The 17,343-nt window shown below is 41.1% G+C and overlaps 1 long non-coding RNA gene across 1 annotated transcript; it reads right to left on the bottom strand.

Moving 5' to 3' along the window:
* Positions 1–1,438: 1,438 nt before the first annotated feature.
* Positions 1,439–13,979, bottom strand: LOC140638168 (uncharacterized). Its single transcript, XR_012035342.1, has 3 exons — positions 13,899–13,979; positions 8,749–8,865; positions 1,439–1,581 (listed from the first exon to the last, which is right to left on the bottom strand). It is a non-coding gene; the product is annotated as an uncharacterized lncRNA (long non-coding RNA).
* Positions 13,980–17,343: the final 3,364 nt, after the last annotated feature.

The raw sequence follows: 17,343 nt of genomic DNA, 5'->3' as shown, positions 1-17,343 counted from the left end.
CTGCTATGAATATTGGTGTGCAGGTGTCCTAGCATTTCAGTACATCAGTATCTTTGGGGTACTTGTGCAATTGCTGGGCTGTAGGGTAGCTCTATTTTTAACTCTTTGAGGAACCTCCACACTGTTTTCCAGAGTGGCTGTACCAGTTTGCATCCCCACCAACAGTACAAGAGGGCTCCTCTTTCTCAACCTGGAGTACTTCTGAGTGGATAGTGTAACCTTGTACAGTTCACAGTAAATTGGAATGGATCATCATCCTATGCCAGGACTCACGAAGCATTGCACCAAGCATGGGACATAACGATTTAAATGATGTAACATGAGAGTCAACAACCTGAACATGAAGAAAATTGATGGCTTCTGATATTCAATAATTTCTCATTTGAAACTTGAGATGGGCTGTTAAGGCAAATTATTGAACAAAATCTGGGGAAACTATGCATTTTCTAGAAACCTAGTAAATACAGTTTTCCATCTGACAATATGTTATACAAGATTACTGGCTTGCTGTGGTGAACTTGAGACTAACTCGTTTTGCCAATCAAGAAATAGTTATTGTCTAATTCTGCAAAGAAATGAAAAACTAATATTTATGAGACTGGATATTTTTCCTGGTCTAGTGGGTGAAAGAAGTTAAACTAGTATTCTCTTCACTTCGAACAAAGCATCCCACAATAATCTTCAACTCTGCCCTAATCTTGGTGAATATGCCCCCCCTGCCCCATCTGGCTAGGTTTGAACTGAGAAGAAGAAAGTAAGTTTCTAATCTCATGTGTAGATGTGTCTTCAAAGTTTTCATGGGCTGCCACTAGTGGTGTTCTGTTGTTAAGTGTGTAGGCTGTGATGCTCCAGAGCCTCCTAAGTCCATACTTTTCAGCACATTCTGTGAAGGCAAAGCTGATGGGATTGGTGAGGACTGTAGAGATATACCCAGGTTTTCTGAGTGTACTAATGGCAACACTATGGCCAGAAGATGTCCAGATGGCCTTGTATTTGACCAAAGCCACTCATGCTGTAACAGGCCTTGAACAGAAGAATGAGGCTGAGGGGTACCTGGCTGGCTCAGTTGGAAGAGTATGCGACTCTTGATCTTGGGGTAGTGAGTTTGAACCCCATATTTGATGTAGTGATTGCTTAAATAAATAAAAACTTAAAAAAAGAGGGGTGGTAGGGGATGAAGCCTTTCTAGAGTTTATTTCAATTCAATAAATACATGAAACATGATGTTGTTTTGCTAATCATTTCTATTATTCTCTTTCTTTTATCATTACCATTTAGAAAGTCATTTTCATGTTGGATACTCCATGAAGAGAATTAAACAGACATGATCCCATTTGTTTTATAGATTTGCACCCTAAAAGAGAATGTGCTCATAGCTAGAAAATACATTTTATTTTATTTTTGTTAAGATTGTATTTATTTATTTGAGAGAGAGAGAGCATGAGCAGGGGGGAGGGGTAGAAGGAGAAGCATACTCCCACTTGCTAAACAGGAAGCCTTATGTGGGATTTGATCTCAGGACCTTGCGATCATGACATGAGCTGAAGGCAGACACTCAACTGACTGAGCCACTCAGGTGCCCTAGAAAATACATTTTAAACAAATAAATTGACAACCCATTTACCTCAAGCCAAAAATAACTTTATCTTTATTTTACTCTATTTCTCAAACTGAACTCATTTTCTGCTGAATCAGTTCTCCCTCAAAACTTCTCAATGAACTCTTCTTCTCCCAGTCACTCATGACTGCTAGCTGATTGATTATATTCTCCACCTTTGCAGGAGGCCTTCCTGGACCCAACTTGACCATTTACAGAGATTAGGTAACTGACTTACTCTCAACCATTTTAATATTGGCTCTAGTCATTAACACTTTAATTTCCTCAATATTATTTCATAAATACTATCCTATGGCTTTTGCACACTCTCCAACTTCTCACTAGAGAACCAGGTAACAATAGAAAAATCTGTACATGTACAGAGAATGCAATGAGCATTCTTTAAGTTACTTTATCCTCATATAAAGAGCCAGTATAGTGAGCTCCACTGCCTTCATCTCCAGGATTGTTGGAAACCCATTTCTCTTGCTACATCATGAATTCACATTAATTTGCCAGTCTTGAAAACTAGTTTCTGGAGTCTTTGTAAGATGAAAGATCTTTATTCTGAGTCTCCAAGAATAACTTTAAAAATTAACTCTTCCCATTATCTCACTAAATCCAGAGATCCTCTAGCCATGCATCTTAATAGTCATACTAGCTATTGGGCACTCTTTTTTTTCTGTATAACTAACTGTACACAACTTTACATGTTAACACAGTTAATTTCCACAATAACCTTATACAAAAGGTATTACTGTCTACATTTTATAAATGAAACTGAAGGTTGGAGAGATTAAGCCACTTGGCCAAGATCAAGTCTCTAGTACATGACAGAGAAGGTGTTCAAACAACTCTTTGATTTCATCTCTGTGACAAGGATTCACCTTTTCTATTTAGGGTTGGGCAGTACCCATGATTCCTGATTTCCAGGGTATTGCTTCTCTACTATTCTCATAAAGAACTTATTCCAGCTTTACCTAAATATGGAATGGTTGTGTTGTTTTCTTTCCACAGATTACCACTGATACACAGGTGATTCAAATCATAAGCAAACACTAGGAGGCGTTCTATCAAGTACAACTTGTTTTTAGCCACTCTGCACCGAGCAAAATGACTAGAAGGAAGAACTCACCACAAAAGAAAGAATCAGAAACAGTATACTCTCCCATAGAGTTAAGAATTTGGATTAAAATTCAATGTCAGAAAGCCAATTCAGAAGCACTATTATAAAGCTACTGGTGGCTCTAGAAAAAAGCATAAAGGATTCAAGAGACTTCATGACTGCAGAATTTAGACCTAATCAGGCCAAAATTAAAAATCAATTAAATGAGATGCAATCCAAACTGGAGGTCCTAACAATGAGGGCTAACGAGGTAAAAGAATGAGTGACTGACATAGAAGACAAGTTGATGGCAAGGAAGGATGAGGAGGAAAAAGAGAAAAACAAAAGATCATGAGGAGAGATTAAGGGAAATAAATGACAGCCTCACAAAGAAAAATCTACATTTAATTGGGGTTCCCGAGGGCGCCGAAAGGGACAAAGGGACAGAGGACCAGAAAGTGTATCTGAACAAATCATAGCTGAGAACTTCCCTAACTTGAGAAGTGAAACAGGCATTCACATCAGGAGATAGAGAGATCCCACCTAAAATCAATAAAAACCCTTCAACACCCTGACATTTAATAGTGAAACTTGCAAATTCCAAAGATAAAGAGAAGATCCTTAAAGCAGCAAAAGACAAAAATCCCTAAACTTTATGGGGAGAAGTATTGGGTTAACAGCAGACCTCTCTCCACAGAGACCTGACAGGCCAGAAAGGGTTGGCAGGATATATTCAGGGTCCTAAATGAGAAGAACATGCAGCCAAGAATATTTTATCCAGGAAGACTCTCATTCACAATAGAAGGAGAGATAAATATAGTCAGGAACTGAAAGAATATGTGACCATCAAACCAGCTTTGCAAGAAATATTAAGGGGGACTCTGTAAAAGAAAGAGGAAATCCAAGGAAACAATCCACAAAACAGGGACTGAATAGGTATTATGATGACACTAAATTCATATCTTTCAATAGTAACTCTGAGCATGAATGGGCTTAAAGATCCCATCAAAAGGTGCAGGGTTTCAGACTGGATAAAAAAGCAAGACCCATCTATTTGCTGTCTACAAGAGACTCATTTTAGATGTAAGGACACCTGCAGCCTGAAAATAAAAGGTTGGAGAACCATTTACCATTCAAATGGTCCTCAAAAGAAAGCAGGGATAGCCATCCTCATATTAGATTAATTAAAGTTTATGCCAAAGACTGTAGTAAGAGATGAAGAGGGACACTATATCATACTTAAAGGATCTATCCAACAAGAGGACCTAACAATCATGAATATTTATGCCCCAAATGCGGGAGTTGCCAAGTATATCAATCAATTAATAACCAAAGTTAAGACATACTTAGATAATAATACTCTTATACTTGGAGACTTGAACACAGCGCTTTCTACAACTGAAAGATATTTTAAGCACAAAATCTCCCAAGAAACAAGGGCTTTAAATGATACACTGGACCAGATGGATTTCACAGATATCTACAGAACTTTACATCCAAACGCAATTGAATACACATTCTTCTCAAGTGCACATGGAACTTTCTCCAGAATAGACCACATGCTGGGTCACAAATCAGGTCTTAGCCTATACCAAAAGATTGGGATCATCCCATGCATATTTTCAGACTATAATGCTTTGAAACTAGAACTCAATCACAAAGAAGAAATTTGGAAGAAATTCAAACACGTGGAGGTTAAAGAGCATCCTGTTAAAAGATGAAAGGGTCAACCAAGAAATTAGAGAAGAATTAAAAAGATTCAAGGAAACTAATGAGAATGAAGATACAACTGTTCAAATCTTTGGGATACAGCAAAAGCAGTCCTGAGAGGGAAATACATCGCAATACAAGCATCCATCCAAAAGCTGGAAAGAACTCAAATACAAAAGCTAATCTTGCACCTAAAGGAGCTAGAGAAGGAACAGCAAATAAAACCTTCACCCAGCACCAGAAGAGAGTTAATAAAGATTCGAGCAGAACTCAATGAAATAGAAACCAGAACAACTGTGGAACAGATCAACAAAACCAGGAGTTGGTTTTTTGAAAGAATTAATAAGATAGGTAAATCATTAGCCAGCCTTATTAAAAACAAAAGAGAAAACACTCAAATTAATAAAAAAAAGGTTGAAAAAGGAGAGATCACCACCAATACACAAAGGAAATACAAACGATTTTTAAAACTTATTATGAACAGCGATATACCAATAAATTAGGTAATCTAGAAGAAATGGACGCATTTCTTTAAAACCACAAACTACCAAAACTGAAACAGGAAGAAATAGAAAACCTAAACAGGCAGATAATAAGGGAGAATATTGAAGCAGTCATCAAAAACCTCCCAAGACACAAAAGTCCAGGGCCAGATGGCTTCCCTGGGGAATTCTATCAAACGTTTATAGAAGAAACCATACCTATTCTACTAAAGCTGTTTGGAAATATAGAAAGAGATGGAATACTTCCAAACTTGTTCTATGTGGCCAGCATCACCTTAATTCAAAAACCAGACAAAGACCCCACCAAAAAGGAGAATTATAGACCGATATCCCTGATGAACATGGATGCAAAAATTCTCAACAAGATACTAGCCAATAGGATCCAACAGTACATTAAGAAAATTATTCACCATGACCAAGTGGGATTTATCCCTGGAATGCAAGGCTGGTTCAACACTCGTAAAGTAATCTTGTGATAGATCATACCTATCACAAAAACAAGAACCATATGATCCTCTTAAGAGATGCAGAGAAAGCATTTGACAAAATACAGCATCCATTCCTGATCAAAACTCTTCAAGTGTAGGTATAGAGGGAACATTCCTCAGCATCTTAAAAGCCATCTATGAAAAGCCCACAGCAAATATCATTCTCAATGGGGAAGCACTGGGAGCCCTTCCCCTAATATGAGGAACACGACAGGGATGTCCACTCTCAGCACTGCTATTCAACATAGTACTAGAAGTCCTAGCCTCAGCAATCAGACAACAAAAGAATAAAAGGCATTCAAATTGGCAAAGAAGAAGTCAAACTCTCCCTCTTTGCAGGTGACATGATACTGTACATAGAAACCCAAAAGACTCCAACCCAAGATTGCTAGAAGTCATCCAGCAATTTGGCAGTGTGGCAGGATACAAAATCAGTGCCCAGAAATCAGTGGCATTTCTACACACGAACAATGAGACTGAAGAAAGAGAAATTAAGGAGTCAATCCCATTTACAATTGCACCCAAAAGCATAAGATACCTAGGAATAAACCTAACCAAAGAGGTGAAGGATCTGTACCCTAAAAACTACAGAACACATCTGAAAGAAATTGAGGAAGACACAAAGAGATGGAAAAATATTCCATGCTCATGGATTGGAAGAATTAATATTGTGAAAATGTCAGTGCTACCCAGGGCAATTTTCACATTTAATGCAATCCTTATCAAAATACCGTGGACTTTTTTCAGAGAGTTGGAACAAATCATCTTAAGATTTATGTGGAATCAGAAAAGACTCCAAATATCAGGGGAATATTGAAAAAGAAAACCAGAGCCTGGGGCATCACAACGCTACATTTCAGGTTGTACTACAAAGCTGTGGTCATCAAGACAGTGTGGTACTGGCACAAAAACAGACACATAGATCAATGGAACAGAATAGAGAATCCAGAAATGGGCCCTCCACTCTATGGTCAACTAATATTCCACAAAGCAGAAAGACTATCCACTGGAAAAAGGACCATCTCTTCAATAAATGGTGCTGGGAAAATTGGACAGCCACATGCAGAAGAATGAAACTAGATCATTCTCTTAAACCACACACAAAGATAAACTCGAAATGGATGAAAGATCTAAATGTGAGATAAGAATCCATCCAAATCCTAGAGGAGAACACGGGCAACACCCTTTTTGAACTTGGCCACTGCAACTTCTTGCAAGATACATCTATGAAGGCAAGGGAAACAAAAGCAAAAATGAATTATTGGGACTTCATCAAGATCAAAAGTTTCTGCACAGCAAAAGAAACAGTCAACAAAACTAAAAGACAACCTACAGAATGGGAGAAGATATTTGCAAATGACATTTCAGATGAAGGGCTAGTATCCAAAATCTAAAAAGAACTGGGGGTTATTCTGTATGTTGGTAAATTGAACACCAATAAAAAAATAAAAAAAAATAAGAAAAAAGAACTTATTAAACTCACCACCTAAGAAACAAACAATCCAATCATGAAATGGGCAAAAGACATGAACAGAAATTTCACAGAGGAAGACAGACATGGCTCACAAGCACATGAGAAAATGCTCTGCATCACTGGCCATCAGGGAAATACAAATCGGAACCACAATGAGATACCACCTCACACCAGTGAGAATGGTGAACATTAACAAGACAGGAAACAACAAATGTTGGAGAGGATGTGGAGAAAGGGAACCCTGTTGCACTGTTGGTGGGAATGTGAACTGGTGCAGCCACTCTTGAAAACTGTGTTAAGGTTCCTCAAAGAGTTAAAAATAGAGCTACCCTAGAACCCAGCAATTGCACTGCTGGGGATTTACCCCAAAGATACAGATGCAGTGAAACACTGGGACACCTGCACCCCAATGTTTTTTTTTAATTTTATTTATTTATGATAGTCACACACAGAGAGAGAGAGAGAGAGGCAGAGACACAGGCAGAGGGAGAAGCAGGCTCCATGCACCGGGAGCCTGACGTGGGATTCGATCCGGGGTCTCCAGGATCGCGCCCTGGGCCAAAGGCAGGCGCCAAACCACTGCGCCACCCATTGATCCCCCACCCCAATGTTTATAGCAGCAATGTCCACAATAGCCAAACTGTGGAAGGAGCTTCCGTGTCCATCGAAAGATGAATGGATAAAGAATATGTGGTTTATGTATACATTGGAATATTACTCAGCCATTAGAAACGACGAATACCCACCATTTGCTTCAACCTGGATGGAACTGGAGGGTATTATGCTGAGTGAAGTAAGTCAATCAGAGAAGGACAAACATTATATGGTCTCATTCATTTGGGGAATATAAAAAATAGTGAAAGGGAACAACGGAGAGATAATGAGTGGGAAATATCTATGAGGGTGACGGAACATGAGAGACTCCTAACTCTGGGAAACAAACAAGGGGTAGTGGAAGGGGAGGTCAGCGGGTGTTTGGGGTGACTGGGTGACAGGCGCTGAGGGGGGCACTTGATGGGATGAGCATTAGGTGTTATCGTATATATTGGCAAATTGAACTCGAATAAAAAAAAAGTGTCAGTCGCCCAACCGACTGTTCACTCAGTGGCTCTGATCTGTCTTTATTTTAAGATGTGACATTTTGTTAATAGTATTTTTTGTATTAATTTTTACTTTTAAAAATTATATTAAATGTTGTTTCTCTTGCAAATAAATAAATAAATAAATAAATAAATAAATAAAAGTTTTGCCAAAAGCCACCAGAACCGGACACCCCATCAACATTTAAGAAACAATTAAAAATTCCGGAACATAGGAAAAAGCTTCCCAATTCATTTACATTTCACTCAAACCTGATAAAGATAAAGAGTCAGCAAATATTTGTTGACTATCTATTATATCCCTGGTAATTCTGGGTCCTGAGGATCAGGGAGGGGCAAATAAAATACCTAAATTTTTTCTTCTTTGTGGCTCTCATAATCCCTCAGAAATAAATCATGTTCCTGGGTGGGAAAATTCAACATTGTCAATTTTCACAGATCAATATCTTAATGTTCTAATTTAAAATCTCAAAGGGTATATGTGTGTTTATTTGATAAATTGATTATAAGTTTCATCAAGAAAAATACATCAATGAAAGCGATCAAGAAAATATTTCTTAAAAAAAGAAAAGTAATAAAGACATCTCCATGAGATATCAAAAATGTTATATAAAGGATTTTTGTATTAGTGAGAAATAATAGGAAGTTCAGAAATACTTTTGTATTTATTGAAATTTATTTGATATTTTTCCTTTCAAGCTACTGGTTTCCCTTAAATGGTGCACTATTTTGCTTTTTCCCATATATCAGTGGGTATGCATGATTCAGTACCTGTACAGTCAGAGTTTTGGGGTCTTCAGGTAGTGATGGAAGTAGGAGGTAGATGGTAAGCTGAATGTTTCACTCTCAGGAGATCAGAAAGATTTTCAGACCAATTTTCAGGATACTCTAAAATGGAAAGAAAAATAAAGGTTTTCTCTTGAGGGAATCAAACAGTGGCAAGTAGTAAGGTATGAGAATTTGGGGGATCCTCGAGATTAATTTTTATATAATTGTTGTAAAACTCTCTTAATTTTCCAGAGAGATCTTGAGCTGGGTTACTTGCCCTTCTGTATGCCAATGCATCTCTTTACCTATCAAAGGAGAATGAATGTTGGGGAGTAATTTAGATAATGGAGGCTCTATAGATATGATGTATAGGCAGGTGACTCCTAACCTGAGTTGTAAGTATGTACACAGTGGATGGTAAAGCATCTGGGTGGAGTCAAGTCAGCAAACTGAGGAAGTGAAGCTAATCAGGACCTCTACCAACAAGATGGGTCTGAGGCAGGAATCAGGTCCAGAAAAAGGAAAACAGTAAAACTGGATTTATTGAGCACTCTCCATGTGCCAGGCACATGTCCCTGGAAAGCACTGGGTATGTTGACAAAATGTGGAAACTCTACTAAAAAAAAGTTTAGTTGAGTGGATCGGATGCTAGGGAGGCTGTGTAGGCAAGCAACCCAATTTGGGCTGTTGCCCCTGCTGAGTAATTCTATGGTACTCGGCAACATTTCGATTTCCCCCACTAGTCTCTGAGTTCCTGAAGAGTAGGGATGGTGTCTCAATTTTTGAATCCCAGTATTTAACATAATACCCTCACACAGTGGGCATTCAAAAACTGCATGTCAGTGTGGACACCAGCTTCCAAAATGGCCTTCAGTGATTCTTGCCTGCTGGTTCTTTCCCATACTAAGACTAGCTTATCTAAGTACTAGAATACTGTGGATATATTGCTCCTCTTGGGATCATGCTCTTCCTTGGATCACTTACCCTGGGAGAAATAGCTGCCACTCTAGGAGCCCTAAAGAGAGGTCCACAGAGAGATACTGAGACCTCCTGCCAACAGCCAGCACCAGCTTGCCAGCCGTGTGAGTGAATCAACTTCAAAATGGCTCCTCTGGATTTAGTCAAGCCTTCAATGACTATTCCAGCCAATATCTTGACTGCAACCTGAAGTTCTTATGACAGAATCCAATCCAGAACCACTCAGCCAAGCTGCTCCTGAATTACAGAAACCATATGAAATAATAAATATTTCTTATTGTTTTAATAGCTACGTTTTAGGATAAAACCAACTAACTTTTATCAAGCACCTACTCTGTGTCAAATTCTAGGGATCCAAAGATAAATTTTGCTCTGGGCATATGAGTCACCTTCTTCCAGAGAAGGCTAAAAGGAAGTGAGATGCACTGAGCCAAATTCTTGGCTCAGCCTAAGGATCTGCTTTCAGGCCAAACTGGCAGCGGTCCCTACACCTGTGTCCACTCTTATCTGCCTGGCTGGCTTAATTCCAGTTCTAAGGGAGCACAGCTGTTGGCAGTGGCAAATATATGGCTCGGGGTCATCAAGGTGTGAAAAAAAAAAAAAAGCACTGACACCTGCATCAAGGTGAGGAAAAATAAGCCTTGACACCTGGGTAGTACTGACCACCCTCTTCACCAACATACTTCGCCCTCCCCTGATCTGTTTTTCATAGAGAGTCAGACTCTACCAAAATTAGGTCACGATGTTCCTTACACCTATTGCCACTACCCCTTCCAGAATGAGGAGAAGGGGGCATAGGTACAAGGTCCACATTTCTCTGGTAGTAATTGCCCTCTCCTTATCCTTGCTCTGGGATGTAATAAGAGAAGGCATTTAGCAGCTGCAGCATCCTATGGCTGCCCTGTCTTTCCCCTCCAGAGCTGTGGCAATAAAAGCAGAAGGGGACCCGGGAAGAAGTTGAGCAGGGCTAACTGTGCTCTTTCATGAACTGGATTCCTCCCAGGACCTTTGCTACTGGCCTTGAGTGTAGGGCCCAGTCCTGCAGAAGGAAAACTACATTCTTCAATTAAATGCTCCGGTATCTCAACTCAGCTCCTTGTATGCTTTTTCTGGTGCTGGCTTGGTACCATGATTTCCAGCACAGTGCTCTTCATTCTCTCTGTGGGTTTCCACATCCCTAAGGGAACTTGGCCTCAGTGCTGAGTTAATGCTTTCAATTATAAGCAGTTGTGTCAGATTAGCCAGGTCTTCTGCTGAAGGGGTTCTGCTGGCTTTCTCTCCACAGTGGGGGTTGGTGCTTGTTCTCATGAATCTGGGATGGGTGGAGATATGAACATGAAAGCCTTGAGGACCTGTGGTCATAAGATGGCAGCTATGCTGCTCCCACAGTGATAAAGAGGTCTTCTCTTCTACAGGGCTGGGCCAGGAAGCTGACTGTGACCAAGGTTGGTGTGGAGGCATAATGGGAAGATGCCGCTCTGGGTCTCCTACTCTTTTCACCCTTCTTCCTTCCCACAGGTGGGGAGGGGAGCTCCCCGGAAATGGGGTGGTAGGCATCTGTTTCCATGAGGCTACTACATGGAGTCTCTCCCACCACATGCCCTGGGCTCTGGGCAGAGGAACTAGAAGTCTAGCCTTCAGACTGATATAATGGAGCCCTAGGAAAGTCCCCAATATATCCAAAGGCCTTGAGCCTTCAAAACTCTGGAAGTCTCCTGGGTGGCAGGAGGTCCCAATATTGGAGCCTGTCTGGTGACTTCCTGTTTTTGTATTTCTTTTTTTCTTTCTTTTCTTTTTGCAGGTGTGGCTGTTCTGCTGCAAGGACATGTGAGTCAAGAATAACACCACCTCCCTCTTCCTGAAACTCACTCATTTTCCTCTCCTTTCTTCCAATTCTGCACTCCCTTCTTCCATAATGAAGTCAGGACTAGAACCACAAGCCACCAGCCACTTTGCTGGATTCCAGAATGTCAAAACTGAGAGACAACAGAGCTCATCAAATCCAAAATGCCTCACTTGATAGATGAGAAAACTAAAGCAAAGAGAGGGGAAGTGACTTGTCCTTCATTACTCAGCATCAGGATTTATCCATATGTTCTGATGCCAACATCAGTGCAGTCTCAATTACTAGCAGCCTATATTGGTCTTTGTGTTGTCTTTTCACCTCTCAAACTTCACCCACTTTGTGGTACCTAGGCATTGGGCTATGGGTGTGAGACAAGACTAAGGTCCAGACTGGGGGACTCAGAAGAGGAGAGTAAGGACAGCATGAGCTTTGGAGTGAGACTGTCTGGAAACAGTACATGCACAATAAAGATTTGGGGAAAGAATGGATTATTGAACTGGTAATAATCTTAATCTTTCAGTTTTGAGAAATTTTTCTGAGGCTCATCTAAAAATGAGGACAATATTTCTCTCATAGGACCATTGCAGGAATTAACATTTAAGCAAAACAATGTGTATAAATCCTCTAAACAAAGCACCAATCCCATCATATGCCTCTACAAAAGGTAGCTGTTTTACTGATAATGAACTTGAACAGCATGTGAAGTATTCATACAAGGAGTGCTATTATCCTGGTTACTTGCTTCTGTGATGACAATTTTATTTTATGTGTTGGTACTAATTGATTTTTAAAGCTTTCTGAGTCATAAAAGGTGCTCAGATTCTGCTGAAAAAAGTATCATGAATGTTTAATAAGTTCTCCCACAGGCATAGGAAAGGAGCATAGCAGTATCTACTGGGGACCAGGCTAACTTGAAGGTAGCCCTTCCCCCTTGCAGAAGTCATCAGTAAGCGAGACCAACAGTGGAGCTTTACACTACAGTGACAGATGCTTTCTCCTTACAGACCCAGCCTATAGGCCAGTGTCTTACTTTAACAATGGGCCCTTGTATCAACAGAACCAACCAAGTTCTTCCCCACAGATGCAGGCTCACATCTGTACACATACCTAGTATGTGCCCTCACTGGCATAAATGACAAGACTGTTCCCTAGGAATGGAATAATGTTAATGTCCTGTATCCTGAGTTCTGAGCCTGGAAAGAACAGCCTGTGGAATTGAATCCACAGTGAGTGGGAGAGGAGGAATAATAGAGAGCCCAAGTTCAGTCTGTAATTCATTCTCAAATATCATAAGATTCTGGCAGACAAAACCCTTTGCAGATAGTTTCTTCCTGAAAAGGAGACATAGTGTCTGACACACATGGTAAACTATGGTGTAAACACTACATTAGCAGATGGGGGAGGGGTACTTGCCACGTGGGATTTTATTTTTATTTTTATTTTTTTAAAGATTTTATTTATTTATTCATGAGAGACACAGAGAGAGAGGCAGAGACACAGGCAGGGGGAGAAGCAGGTTCCATGCAGGGAGTCCGATGTGGGACTCGATCCTCCTACCGGGATCACGCCCTGAGCCTAAGGCAGATGCTCAACCCAGGCATCCCGCCATATGGAACTTTAAAGGTCATACTTAGGCCCTGCCCATTTTGAGTCAAGAATGAGGAGAGAATGGTTACTTTCCACAATGTCTGCATCCTGCAGGCTCACAAAAATCTCACTTGAATGTTCCCCTTTGTTTTTTTCTGCATCAAAGGAGATCTAGTTGACTTGCTGGCCATTGGTAGCTGGAACTTTGGCCCTTGGAAATAAGAGTCTTTCCACGGCTAGGGCATGAGGGTGAAGGCAAGAGAAAGAGTCCTTCAGGCTGGGTGGAAAATAATGGTGCCAGAGGAGACCTGGAAATGGATATTGCAGAGGGGAAAGAAGCTGGTGTCTCAGAGAAACTGACATCTGCTGGTGGGAAGGGCTGGTGGCGGCAGCAGATGTAGAGAAATAGCAACAGAAAATGGAGAGTGGGCCGTCAAAACACTCAAAGGATCATAGAAAACAAGGAATAGGGGAGAAGGGGCTTGGTGATGGAGAAGCACCCAGGCCGATAAGAATGCAGAGCCCTAGGCTTGTCTTCTGGGAAACAATCAGAAAGGATTGGGGGTCTCACAGGCATTTAGGCTTGGAGTTGGACAAAGAGGATTATAAGATTAGATCTGACTTGCTTATAGAGTTGCCCGAGTCAGTGGTAAGTCACTATTTAATTATGAAAATGGTACATTTCCACAATTGTTTTTAAAATTAGATAGCACAAAGTAATTTGACATACAAAATAACTTACCCCTGTTTCTTTCTTCTTCTCTTCCCAGGTTCTCCAGAGATAACCATCCTGGAAGTGCAGTGTTAGAATGAATTGCAGTGACTGCTTTTCTTCTTGTTCTAACAGCTAAGTAAACTTTCTGGAAGTTACCTATCAGCTAGCAAGCTAATTCTCACCTATAGTATTTCATCCAAATTTTTTCTGCCTAAAGTATCCACTCCACCAATATATCTTTTCCTTATCTTGCCCACAAATCACTTAAATAAAAAATCTGGATATGTTAATCCCCCCAAACTCCAACATCTCCCCCTGCCCTTAAGATACCCAATTTGTGCTAGTTTACTTTCATTAAAAACAAAAACAAAAACAACTTCCTAACTATAAAATACCTGAACTAGGAAAAATAGATAAGGAGTTTGTGATCTAGTTTACAAAGGGTTCATCATAGGCTTAGTATAATCAGGAACAAACCTAGTGTTTATGCATATGTTAATAGGCTATAAAGATACTGACTGTGGCAGAGGAACTAAATATTCTAAGATATTAAAGCACCTCCAAGTAAAGGATTCATAATATATTTAATAGCACATTCCTTGGGGGTCAGAAGAGCTACATTAAATGTATTCACAGATTGAAAATTACATCTTAATTTTGGAAACAGTAAATATTTATTTATTTATTTATTTTATTATTATTTTTTAAATAATAAATTTTTTTTTAATGATGTTCAATTTGCCAACATACAGAATAACACCCAGTGCTCATCTCGTCAAGTGCATTTTTATTTTTTCTTTTTTTTTAAATTTTTTTTTAATTTATGATAGTCACACACAGAGAGAGAGAGAGACAGAGAGAGACAGAGAGAGACAGAGACACAGGCAGAGGGAGAAGCAGGCTCCATGCACCGGGAGCCCGACGTGGGATTCGATTCCGGGTCTCCAGGATCGCGCCCTGGGCCAAAGGCAGGCGCTAAACCACTGCGCCACCCAGGGATCCCTCGTCAAGTGCATTTTTAAAGATTTATTTATTTATTCATGAGAAACACACACACACACGCACAGAGGCAGAGACATAGGCAGAGACATAGGCAGAGGGAGGCAGTGGGACTCGATCCCGAAGCCCCAGGATCATGTCCTGGGCTGAAGGCAGATGCTAAACCACTGAGCCACCTGGAAACAATAAATATAAAACAATGAACGTCTTAGGATCAAAGGCAGATAGTATCTGTACCACAGCCCCAATACAGAAAATGTACACATATCTTTGATCTTACAAATAGAAAAATACTATTCAATGGGTCCTGAAGAAAAAATAGTTTAAGTTAAAAACACTTATATGTTGAGTAAATTAATATTTCTTAGTTCATCTTAACTCTAAAAATCCAACAGGAGTTATTACAAAGTGCATAATAAAAACTGATTTCAGACATGGTGTGGGAAGATTTCAGGGGTCTGCTGATGTTAATATAGATCAACTCTCTGCCTAGATTAACCACCATCCACAGCTGTCAACCACAAAATGTTCTTCTGTTCTATTACTGACTTTCTTTGTGACCATGAATTTGATGGCATCGATTGAATATTCAATGCAATTTACTGTCTTGATTAAGGTGAGAATGGAGCACTCCTTCTGTGTCTTCTTGTAGAGAAGCTAGTGTCTTCATGGATTTTCTATAGCAGTTGCATTTCCTGGGGATAGCCAAGGGTGCTGCCTTCAGTACACTGGTTAAGGTACTTGGGACTGCAAGCAACAGAAACACTCTCTGGCTAGCTTAAGCCAAAAAGGAATTTATTGGAAGGGTATAAGTATGTAAGAATTCAAAAAAGTTTTATTGAATTGAGAGAGTGGAACAACTTGTATCTTTCATCAGTAAGTATTTATTGAATACCTTCTGTAATCCACGTACTATGCATCACTATGGAGATAGAGCAGTGAACAAGACAAACATGATTTCTGCTCTTGTGGGTCTTACAAGTGTAGTGGAGGATAGAGAACAAAAAAAATGATTAATAAATTTAATTTTTTGGTATTTTTTTATTGCAGTTCGATTTGCCAACGTAAGTATAACACCCAGTGCTCATCCCGACAAGGGCCCCCCTTAGTACCATCACCCAGTCACTCCATCCCCCCACCCACCTCCCCATCCACTACCCCTTGTTCTTTCCCAGACTTAGGAGTCTCTCATGGTTTGTCACCCTCACTGATATTTCCTGCTTATTTTCTCTCCTTTTCCCTTTAATCCCTTCACTATTTTTTATATTTCCCATATGAGTGAAACCATATAATGTTTGTCCCAAAGATACAGATGCAGCGAAAATCTGAGACATCTGCACCCCAATGTTCACAGCAGCAATGTCCACAATAGCCAAACTGTGGAAGGAGCTTTGGTGTCCATCGAAAGATGAATGGATAAAGAAGATGTGGTCTATATATACAATAGAATAGTACTCAGCCATTAGAAATGACAAATATCCACCATTTGCTTCAATGTGAATGGAACTGGAGGGTATTATGCTGAATGAAGTAAATCAGTTGGAGATGGACAAATTTTAAAAATTTTTAAAAAGAAAAAGAAATAGAGGGAGGAGGGGCAAGATGGCTGAAGAGTAGGGTCCCCAAATCACCTGTCTCCACCAAATTACCTAGATAACCTTCAAATCATCCTGAAAATCTACGAATTCGGCCTGAGATTTAAAGAGAGACCAGCTGGAACACTACAGTGAGAAGAGTTCGCGCTTCTATCAAGGTAGGAAGACGGGGGAAAAAAGAAATGAAGAAACAAAAGGCCTCCAAGGGGGAGGGGCCCCGCGAGGAGCCGGGCTGAGGCCGGGGCGAGTGTCCCCAGGACAGGAGAGCCCCGACCTGGAGAAGCAGGAGCTGCACCAACCTTCCCGGCGGAAAGGCCTCGCAGGGAGTTAGAGCACGACCCAGGAGGGCGGGGATGCCCTCAGGCTCCCTGGGACACTAACAGTCACCTGTGTGCCCAGGAGAGTGTGCCATACCCCACGGCCGAGCTCCCTAAAAGCCTGCAGCGCGCACGGCGGGACCCGGGAGCAGCTTAGAGGGGCTCAGGCGGTGGCTCCGCGGAGGGTGCTGCGCGGCCGGGAGCGCGAATCCAACAGCACAGGGCAGGGAGCACAGGGCGCCCGACACAGCCCGGGATCCGGCCTCCCCCCGGGAAAGGCAGAGGCCTGGAGGGCCCAGGACAGCAAGGACTCTCCTGCCCCAAGCTGAGCAGAGCAGCGGCCCCGCCCCCCGGAGCCTCCAGGCCCTGCAGATGGAGTGCTTCAGAGTTCCTGTGGGGGCTGAATCCAGGTTTACAGAGCTGGCCGCCGCAACCGTGGTTGTTCCTCCTGGGGCCTAACGGGGTAAACAACCCCCACTGAGCCCTGCACCAGGCAGGGGGCAGAGCAGCTCCCCCAAGTGCTAACACCTGAAAATCAGCACAACAGGCCCCTCCCCCAGA

This window comes from Canis lupus, chromosome 8 (genome assembly GCF_048164855.1).
Source record: "Canis lupus baileyi chromosome 8, mCanLup2.hap1, whole genome shotgun sequence".
NCBI lineage: Eukaryota > Metazoa > Chordata > Mammalia > Carnivora > Canidae > Canis > Canis lupus.
Note: the sequence above shows the minus strand (reverse complement) of the source record. Positions and strands in the feature narration are given on the sequence as shown.